Source organism: Pristiophorus japonicus, chromosome 14 (assembly GCF_044704955.1).
Source record: "Pristiophorus japonicus isolate sPriJap1 chromosome 14, sPriJap1.hap1, whole genome shotgun sequence".
In the NCBI taxonomy this organism is placed as follows: Eukaryota; Metazoa; Chordata; class Chondrichthyes; family Pristiophoridae; genus Pristiophorus; species Pristiophorus japonicus.
Window position 1 is genome coordinate 174,709,705 of NC_091990.1, and position 11,282 is coordinate 174,720,986.

An 11,282-nucleotide genomic window follows, 5' to 3' on the forward strand; every position below is an offset into this window, starting at 1 on the left:
TTAAAAGAAGAAACATTCTGTCCAACTTTATCAAAAATAAAACTCCACACACAAATAGGCTGAAAAGCATCCTTCTTTTGTTACCCTCTTTTCCTTCTCTTCTGGAGCTAAGGGCTAAGGTCAGCCTTCCTCCCACTTCCAAGAGGCCAATGTTTATGTATGAGTCCAGATAGTGAGTGTTGACAGACTATTTGACCATAGGGTGTTGCAGCTGAGCACAGTCCTGTCCTCTTATAGAATACAAGAGGTTATGCTTGAACTGTATGAAACACTAATTAGGCCACAGCTGGAGTACTGCGTGCAGTTCTGGTCACCATGTTACAGGAAAGATGTGATTGCATTAGAGAAGGTAAAGAGGAGATTTACGAGGATGTAGCCAGGACTAGAGAATTTTAGCTATGATGAAAGATTGGGATAGGCTGGGGTTGTTTTCTTTGGAATGAGTCCGAGGAGAGAATTAATTGAAGGGTATAAAATTATGAGGGGCCTAGATGGAGTGATTAGGAAGGACCTATTTCCCTTAGCAATAAACAAGAGGCTTAGACTTAAAGTAATTGGTAGAAAGTTTAGAGGGGAGATGAGGAGAACCTTTTTCACCCAGAGGGTGATGGGAGTCTGGAACTCACTGCCTGAAAGGGTGGTAGAGGCAGAAACCCTCATCGCATTTAAACAGTACTTGAATGTGCACTTGAAGAGCAGTGGCCTACAGGCTACGGACCAAGAGCTAGAAAGTGGGATTAGGCTGGATGGCTCTTTTTTGGCCATCACAGACACGATGGGCCGAATGGCTTCTTTCCGTGCTGTAAATTTCTATGATTCTATAATTTTCAGCCAAAGTCAACACAATTGTACTTTCCAGTCATGTGATAATGATCAGGAGTGAGGGGAATCTTTAATTTCTTTCGCTCTCCCAAGTCCACAGTTTTGAAGGCCAATGATGACATTGAAACTGATTCTCAGGGTGACATCAATGAAACTTTTCTTGGTGTTTACTTCCCAACAAAATACTGAGGTTGCCAACGAAGTACTTGTTGTGAGACACTCCATCTTGTGGCTAAACTAAGGCGGTGCAATGGTTGGAAAAGTGAAGTGGCACTGCTGGCCAGGAATTTGAATTGTGGCTATCGGCTTGACAGGTTGCCTTTGCCCTGGTGCTGCTGTTGAAAGTAAATCATGTTGCAATTTTATTTTTGCATGCTATCAAATAGTTTTTCTGACCTGCTTGTGGCATTTTGTCCCTGTTCAGAAATAAACCTCAACTTCATAGGCAGTTCCTCGGAATCGAGGAAGACTTGTTTCCACTCTTACAATGAGTCCTTCGGTGGCTGAACAGTCCAATACGAGAACCACAGTCCCTGTCACAGGTGGGACAGATAGTCGTTGAGGGAAAGGGTGGGTGGGACAGGTTTGCCGCATGCTCTTTCCGCTGCCTGCGCTTGATTTCTGCATGCTCTCGGCGACGAGACTCGAGGTGCTCAGCGCCCTCCCGGATGCACTTCCTCCACTTAGGGCGGTCTTTGGCCAGGGACTCCCAGGTGTCAGTGGGGATGTTGCACTTTATCAGCGAGGCTTTGAGGGTGATAAACCACTGCTTCGAATGTTAACCTACTCTTTTCTCAGTGAGATTTTACTTCAATAAGTAAAATATTTACTTATTTATTTAAATAGCAATATTTACTTAATTAAAAAAAGAAGTTACATGGTTGTACCATTGAGGTCAGCCAACTCGGCCCAAACCCGGGCCCCTATTTTAACCACGATTGTGTGCCGTTTTTGGCGTGCAAACGTTTTTTTGGTGCGAAATACTCTCTTTCCAACTTTCGCCAACTTGTGAACACCAGCGGCGACTGTGTGTGCCGTTTTTTTTTTAACCACTGCATATTTTGGCGCCGACCCAAGTCAAAACGGGATTGGGTGCCGTTTTCGTGCATTCAACCGATTTTGGCCGTCTACGATTTGTTTCAGCGCGGCCGGCGCACACTGGCCAAAAGCCCCGCAAAAAAAAAAACAACCCTCATCTGTGAAGGTAAGTAATCTGCGCGGCGCGCGAGAGGACAGGAGCGAGCCAATAAGAATACACAATAAGATACTTTTTTTTTCCACGGGGAACTCGTTCTACTCTTTTTGGAGCAAGGGAAGAAGATTTCCGGGCCGAAAGGACTGCTCCCACCTCCCCCCCCCCCCCCCCAGACCAGCTGTAATCCCGGGTTGAATGCCCGCGCCCCCCCCCCCCCCGCTCAGTCCTGCTCCCCCTGTGAGTTGAAATTTGGGAGCGGGAGGGCCTTTTGGCCCGGGATTGCAGTGGGTCCAGCCGGGGCGGGGGGGGGGGGGGGGGGGGGCGGTGGGGGAGACTCAGGTTCAGCATTGGGGAGGGGTCCTTTGTGGCCCTTTCGGCAGCGGTGGGGTCGCAGTCCTTTTGGGAGAGCGGGCTTCAGCGTTTCTGGTTGCCCTGGCAACGTCACCTTTTCGCGCAAACCCAGAGAGTTTTTAGCGCAGACTTATAGCTCCGCCCCCCCCCCCCAGACTAACTTCGGAGAGCACGGCGGCAAATTCTAAATTTATTTTGCGAAAGTCCCGATTTTATTTTCTGCCGTGAACGTACACAAAAAAAAATCGGACGTTAACATGCACGGGCGTTCATCACAGGCAGTCCCTCGGAATCGAGGAAGTCTTGCTTCCACTCTTAGCTTGAGTTCTTAGGTGGCTGAACAGTCTGATACGAGAACCACAGTCCCTGTCATAGGTGGGACAGATGGTCGTTGAGAGAAAGGGTGGGTGGGACAGGTTTGCCGCACGCTCTTTCCGCTGCCTGCTCTTGATTTCTGCATGCTCTCGGCGACGATACTCGAGGAGCTCAGCGCCCTCCCGGATGCACTTCCTCCACCTAGGGCGGTCTATGGCCAGGGGCTCCCAGGTGTCAGTGGGGACGTCGCACTTTATCCTTGTAACGTTTCCTCTGCCCGCCTTTGGCTTGTTTGCCGTGGACGAGTTCCGAGTAGAGCGCTTGCTTTGGGAGTCTCGTGTCTGGCATGCCGGACAATGTGGCCTGCCCAGCGGAGCTGGTCGAGTGTGGTCAGTGCTTCAATGCTGGGGATGTTGGCCTGGTCGAGGACGCTAATGTTTGTGTGTCTGTCCTCCCAGGGGATTTGCAGGATCTTGCGGAGACATCGCTGGTGGTATTTATCCAGTGACTTGAGGTGTCTACTGTACATGGTCCACGTCTCTGGGTGATAACACTCCAGCAAGTGGAAAATAGGGGCTTTGGTCTCTGTGGCTCAGTTGCTCAGCTGCAATTCCCAACTGAACCACTAGGAGGAGCTCATGTTGCTTTATTTTACAAGGATTTATTTTTCTCCTGCTTTTAAAGAATTGATTCCAGCTGAATGGGCAAGCAGGTAGCCTTTCTCGGTTGTTTAACAATTCTGTACTATAACCATGTGCTGTGGTTGGATGTCCGTGCCTGCTGGCCAGCAGCTTGATTTTTCATGTGACAATTTCCCATCATAGCATTGGTAAAATCAGGAATTCATCATTCGTGAAATTCAATGTGAATCTCTACCCTGTCAAGCTGATTTGAGCAAAGAATGGAAACTCTATTTTAAAATTGTGCAACTTAGGTGAACGATAAGAGCCTATAATGCGGGATATCACCAAGGTAGAAAGAGCAAAAGGAGGGTAATGCCAAGTTTGTTTTCGAAGCCTGTGGATGATAGGAAGAAGAGAATACTGTGAGGTGTCAGATGTTCCACTACTTTGAGGTTCCGGTAATTTATTTGGAGCTTAAGAGGAAAAACAAGGGAACAACAACAAGAACAACAACTTGTATCTATATAGCGCCTTTAACATAGTAAGACCTCCCAAGCTGCTTCACAGAAGTACTTTAAGACAAAGAATTTGACCACAAGCCACATAAGGAGAAATTAGGGCAGGTGACCAAAAGCTGGGTCAAAGAAGTAGGTTTTAAGGAGCGTCTTAAAGGAGGAAAGAGAGGTAGAGAGGCGGAGAGGTTTAGGGAGAGAGTTCCAGAGCTTGGGTCCCAGGCAACAGAAGGCACGGCCACCGAAGGTTGAGTGATTATAATCAGGGATGCTCAAGAGGGCAGAATTAGAGGAGCGCAGATATCTCCTGGGGCGGGGGTGAGGGAGGAAGGTTGTGGGGCTGAAAGAAATTAGAGATAGTGAGAGGCGAGGGCCATGGAGGGATTGAAAACAAAGATAAGAATTTTGAAATCGAGGCATTGCTTAACCAGGAGCCAATGTAGGTGACGAGCACAGGGGGTGATGGGTGAACGGGACTCGGTGCGAGTTAGGACACGGGGCAGTGAGCACAGGGGTGATGGGTGAGCGGGACTTGGTGCGAGTTAGGACACGGGGCAGTGAGCACAGGGGGTGATGGGTGAGCGGGACTTGGCGCGAGTCAGGACACGGGGTCAGCGAGCACAGGGGTGATGGGTGAGCGGGACTCGGTGCGAGTTAGGACATGGGGTCAGCGAGCACAGGGGTGATGGGTGAGCGGGACTTGGCGCGAGTTAGGACACGGGGTCAGCGAGCACAGGGGTGATGGGTGAGCGGGACTTGGCGCGAGTCAGGACACGGGGTCAGCGAGCACAGGGGTGATGGGTGAGCGGGACTCGGTGCGAGTTAGGACATGGGGTCAGCGAGCACAGGGGTGATGGGTGAGCGGGACTTGGCGTGAGTTAGGACACGGGGTCAGCGATAACAGGGGTGATGGGTGAGCGGGACTTGGCGCGAGTCAGGACACGGGGTCAGCGAGCACAGGGGTGATGGGTGAGCGGGACTCGGTGCGAGTTAGGACATGGGGTCAGCGAGCACAGGGGTGATGGGTGAGCGGGACTTGGCGCGAGTTAGGACACGGGGTCAGCGAGCACAGGGGTGATGGGTGAGCGGGACTTGGCGCGAGTCAGGACACGGGGTCAGCGAGCACAGGGGTGATGGGTGAGCGGGACTCGGTGCGAGTTAGGACATGGGGTCAGCGAGCACAGGGGTGATGGGTGAGCGGGACTTGGCGCGAGTTAGGACACGGGGTCAGCGATAACAGGGGTGATGGGTGAGCGGGACTTGGCGCGAGTTAGGACATGGGGTCAGCGAGCACAGGGGTGACGGGTGAGCGGGACTCGGTGCGAGTTAGGACACGGGGTCAGCGAGCACAGGGGTGATGGGTGAGCGGGACTTGGCGCGAGTTAGGACATGCGGTCAGCGAGCACAGGGGTGATGGGTGAGCGGGACTTGGTGCGAGTTAGGACATGGGCAGCCGAGTTTGGGAAAGTTCACAGAAGCACTGATCCTGGTAGAGTCAACAAAATACAGAGACAAAAACATTGTAACGGGGGGAGAGAGGCCGCAGGGGGTCTGAAGAAGCCCAACGTGTTGTCACTTTATCACATGTCAGAATGTGATGACACATCATGTGATGTGAGCAAGTCCACTTGATACTGATGTAAACAGTGTCCTGGAAACTGATACCACACGTTGAATGTTCCTATCAGTTGGTGCCAGCTTATGGCTACAGTCAAGTTTTGCATTACATTTTCTTTTCATTTTGTGCTGGGCTCTATTTCTGCAGGTGTCAGTACCTAAGTCAGAAGATTGTGGGTTCAAGCCCCACTCCAGAGACTTGAGCACATAATCTAGGCTGGCACTCCAAGTGTAGTACGGACAGATTCTGTACAATCGGAGGTGTCGTCCGAGATCTTGTCTGCCCTGTCGGGGAAAAGGTTCCCATGGGACTTTTTGAAGAAGCGCAGGGCAGTTCTCCTGGTAACCAGGTTTATTCTTCAACCAACACTTGAAACAAATGATCATTTATCTTTTACAAAAGCAAAATTCTGTGGATGCTGGAATCTGTAATAAAAACAGAAAATTCTGGAAATCTCAGCGGGTCAGGCAGCATCTGTGGAGAGAGGAACATCTGTTTTTATCATTTATGTCTTTGCTGTTTGAGGGACCTTGCTGTGAGTAAATTGGCAGCCGTATTTCTTGCAGTTACTATCCTTCAAAAGTTCTTAATTGGCTGTAAAGTGCTTTGGGACCTCCTGAAGTTGTGAAAGGCATTATATAAATGCAAGTTCGATTACATTTTGTGTATGACATCCATGGAAAGAAGTATAATCCTACTTTCTACCAATGACTATCATAAAGTATATCTAAAATGGTGGGGAAAATAGGGGACTGCATGGTACAATGTTTTCATAGAAACATAGAAAATAGGTGCAGGAATAGGCCATTTGGCCCTTCGAGCCTGCACCATCATTCAATAAGATCATGGCTGATCATTCACCTCAGTACCCCTTTCCTGCTTTCTCTCCAGACCCCTTGATCCCTTTAGCCGTAAAGGCCACATCAAACTCCCTCTTGAATATATCTAACTAACTGGCATCACAACTCTCTGCGGTAGAGAATTCCACAGGTTAACAACTCTCTGAGTGAAGAAGTTTCTTCTCATCTTGGTCCTAAATGGCTTACCCCTTATTCTTAGACTGTGAGCTCTGGTTCTGGACTTCCCTAACATCAGGAACATTCATCCTCCATCTAACCTGTCCAGTCCCGTCAGAATTTTATATGTTTCTATGCGATCCCCTCTCATTCTTCTAAACTCCAGTGAATACAGGCCCAGTCGATCCAGTCTCTCCTCATATGTCAGTCCTGCCATCCCGGGAATCTGTCTGGTGAACCTTCGCTGCACTCCCTCAATAGCAAGAACGTCCTTCCTCAGATTAGGAGACCAAAACTGAACACAATATTCCAGGTGAGGCCTCACCAAGGCCCTGTACAACTGCAGCAAGACCTCCCTGCTCCTACACTCAAATCCCCTAGCTATGAAGGCCAACATACCATTTGCCGCCTTCACCGCCTGTATTCTGAGTTTAAATATAGCTGACTGATACACTGTAACCTTATATCCTGTATGGACATATTCTAAAAAATGCATTTTATTTACAAGATTCTTGGCCTTGCCGAGTAGAAGGAAACATACTTTCCTGTTGTGCGCCCCCAAGGAGTGAATGTATCAATTAGTAAAGAGAAATAAAGCGTATTTCACGGCCACCGGACATCCCAAAGTGCTTTTCAGTCAATGAAGTCATTCTGTGTAGTCATTGTTGTGTGGTAGGAAACGTAGCAGCCAATTTGTACACGGCAAGCTCCCACTAACAGCAATGTGATAATGACCAGATAATCTGTTTTTGTTATGTAGGTTGATTGATAAATATTGGCCCCAGGACACCGGGGATAAACCCCCCTGCTTTTCTTCAAAATAGTGCCATGGGATCTTTTACGTTCACCTGAGAGAGCAGACGGAGCCTCGGTTTAACGTCTCATCCGAAAGACGGCACCTCCGACAGTGCAGCACTCCCTCAGTACTACACTGGAGTGTCAGCTCAGATTTTTGTGCTTAAATCTCTGGTGGGACTTGAACCCACAACCTTCTGACTCAGAGGTGGGGGGCTGCTACCCACTGAGCCACTGACTGACACATAGCAATGCATTATTATGCAATAATTTCCATCTGGGAATGAGTTATAGACCGGAATCCAAATTCAGATGGTTTAGTTAGAATGGCCTTACGTGTTGTGAACTATATAGGGTGCTCTTAATCCATTTTGGGTGTGCTTTTTGTGACAATTGAAGATGTTGGTACTAGTGCTGATGGTCAATGTACCCTTGGGGCTGGAAATTCGGTTCTGACCATTTTGCGGCGTTATTCCTGGCGGGGCACTAAGTATAGCGGCCTTTAAAAGTTTGCGCCTCAAATGGGGAAATTTGTTTGAAACACAGTGAGAGGGAAAGAGGGCAGTAAATCAGGCCTTCCCCACCTGTGCTCGGGCACCGCAACCCAAAACCTCAGCACTAAAGCGCAAAGCGAAATGCGCATGCTCCGAGCCCCCCCCGATAGATCCCGGGCCCAGCCGAGTGTTAAAGGTGCAGCACTATTAGTCTGCACATGCGCAGTTCCGACTGTGCGCCTCGAGCGGAGCGGGAAAATGGAGGAGCAGAAAGGTCGCCATTGTGCACACCACTTCTCAGCCCTGGCCGCTGAGGCCTTGAGAGAGGCGATTGAAAGGAGGTGGAATGTGTTGCAGCTTCCCGTCCCATGAGTTTATCAAAGGCATTGGCGGGGAGGTGGCACAGGACGCCTCAGCTGGAGACACGGCATCGCGACTGTGATACAATGTCGGAAAAAGTTCAACGACCTCACGAGGGTCGTCAGGGTGAGTACCCTTTGCATTAATGCACCAATGCCATGAGTTCAAAATCACTGTCTCACACAATGGAAAGTCTTTGCCGAACGTGCCCCTTCTCTATGGGTTCCAGCCCATGGTGTGGGTTGGTGAAGCAACATGAAAGGTGGAGGCTCAGTTCACCAGCCATGCCCTGCGCATGCAAGCGTCGCACACCTTCTTGTTCCCTAAGTCTCACCCCTCCTCGCACTACCACTTGACTCTTCATATGCGTTTGCCAACCGCCACCTTGAACCGCAATCCTAGGTGGCTCTCACCTCCCACCCTCCCCACATGCTCAGTGCACAGACACGCAGATTATAATGGCTATCTTCACACTTCCAGACAGTAGGAGTTACTCTACTACGGAAGGCACATGTGCCACACGATGAGCTGCACACCCACTCACACCTTCTTCTTTTTCTTACCTATCGGCAATATTGGCGTACAATCGCCGGGAGCAGCAGCACACCGGAGGTGGAGAGCCTGACCTACAGGACCTCGCCGAGGTCGAGCAGCGAGTGTCGGCCCTCACGGGCACCCCAGTTGGCACGGTGGCGGGCAGCGAGGCAGAGCCCACTATATGTAGTGATGGTATGCGAATGGTTTTTGAGAAATATGTGAGTTCTGTGACCTCCTGAAGTGGAGCAAGTGCATCCGGGAGGGCGCTGAGCACCTCGAGTCTCATTGCCGAGAGCATGCAGAAACCAAGCGCAGGCAGCGGAAAGAGCGTGCGGCAAACCAGTCCCACCCTCCCTTTACCCTCAACGACTATCTGTCCCACCTGTGACAGGGAGTGTGGTTCTCGTATTGGACTGTTCAGTCACCTAAGGACTCACTTCAGGAGTGGAAGCAAGTCTTCCTCGATTCCGAGGGATTGCCTATGATGATATCAATTGGCCTACCCCATTTACATATAAATGTCCAATGCCACCCTCCTCCTATCACCCTGCCCCCTCCCCTGCTGCTAACCACATGTCTGTTGCTTTGTGCTTACAGATGATGAGCCAGAGGTGCGACAGCCTACCCATGAACCATCAACATCGGGCGATGGGGGAGATGACGAGGGAGGGGACAACAGTTTGATCACTGAGGGGGACACTCCATCAGTCCCACTGAGTGGAGACACCACATCGGTGGAGGAGCTTGAATTTGTGGAGTCTGAGGCTCCTGGTTCCAGTGACCTACGCCAATACACAGAGCGAGGGGAAGCCTGGAGGGTGAGTTGGCCCAGGAGCCTCACCAAGGGATAGTCAGACGTGGATTTGGAGGCTATGTCCAGGGAGTCCATGCAACTGCACTGCAAGCTCATGGGTGCATTGGAGGAGGTCCCGCAGAGCATCGACGCACTTGTTCTGAGTGTGAGGGAGGCAGCCTCAAGCATTGCCCGGGCCTCTCAGGATTCCAACAAGCCCATCCTTGCCCGTTCACAGAGGGAGATGGGCCCAACGAGTGATAGTGGAGTCCCAGAGGGAAAAGCGCGTGCCATGGTTGACATGGCAGCACCTATCGCATCACAGGCCCAAACCACGCAAGGACTTCGTGATGTGACGCTGTCAGAGGAGCAGTTTGGAGTTTGGAGCACGAGGCTGGAGCTGTGGGCAAAACAAAGAAGCTGGCCACCGCAGCAACAGAATTAGCAACGCGGAGGTCGGGATGGCCGAGGAGCAGAGGTTGGGATCGGAGAGGAGCGGAGGTCAGGAGCGGAGAGGAGCGGAGGTCGGGAGAGGTGAGGAGCGGAGATCAGTCCCGGCGAGGAGCGGAAGTCGGGAGCGGTGAGGAGTGGAGGGAAGGACCGACGAGGTCCGGAGGTCGGGCCCGGCGAGGAGCCGAGGTCGGGATGGGCGAGGAGCGGAGGTCGGGAGCGGCGAGGTCCGGAGGTCGGGAGCGGCGAGGTCCGGAGGTTGGGAGCGGCGAGGAGCAGAGGTCGGGAGCGGCGAGGTCCGGAGGTCGGGAGCGGCGAGGTCCGGAGGTTGGGAGCGGCGAGGTCCGGAGGTTGGGAGCGGCGAGGTCCGGAGGTCGGGAGCGGCGAGGTCCGGAGGTCGGGAGCGGCGAGGTCCGGAGGTTGGGAGCGGCGAGGAGCAGAGGTCGGGAGCGGTGAGGAGTGGAGGGAAGGACCGACAAGGTCCGGAGGTCGAGAGCGGCGAGGTCCGGAGGTCGGGAGCGGCGAGGTCCGGAGGTCGGGAGCGGCGAGGTCCGGAGGTTGGGAGCGGCGAGGAGCAGAGGTCGGGAGCGGTGAGGAGTGGAGGGAAGGACCGACGAGGTCCGGAGGTCGAGAGCAGCGAGGTCCGGAGGTCGGGAGCGGCGAGGTCCGGAGGTCGGGAGCGGCGAGGTCCGGAGGTTGGGAGCGGCGAGGAGCAGAGGTCGGGAGCGGTGAGGAGTGGAGGGAAGGACCGACGAGGTCCGGAGGTCGAGAGCGGCGAGGTCCGGAGGTCGGGAGCGGCGAGGTCCGGAGGTCGGAAGTGGTGAGGAGCGGAGGGAAGGACCGACGAGGTCCGGAGGTTGGGAGCGGCGAGGTCCGGAGGTCGGAAGTGGTGAGGAGCGGAGGGAAGGACCGACGAGGTCCGGAGGTCGGGCCCGGCGAGGAGCCGAGGTCGGGATGGGCGAGGAGCGGAGGTCGGGATGGGCAAGGTCCGGAGGTCGGGTATGGCAAGGTCCAAAGATCGGAAGCAGAGAGGATGGACAAGGCACAGAGGAGCGGAGAGGTCGGAGCCCAGAAGTGGAGCAGTGTGGACAATACCAAGGGAAGGCGCAGCACGGGCCAATAGCGAGGCTTCGCAATTGGTTAGATTTCACGCAAATCCAGAATCATCTGCTACGTCGCCTCCGCTTGGCGAGCAGACACCCGGGCGAATTCCTGTGTGAACCCCACAAACACCTGGCGCTGCTCACGCTGGATCGCGACTGACTCGTCACACAGTCGTGCCAGGCACTCTACGCGGTGGTCCAGGGTAGGCCTTTGCTCAACCCGCTGACCCGGCCTCCGTGGGGTCGGCGACAGCACCAATGTGCGCCTTGGCGTCGCCAACTGCATACCGCTTGGTTC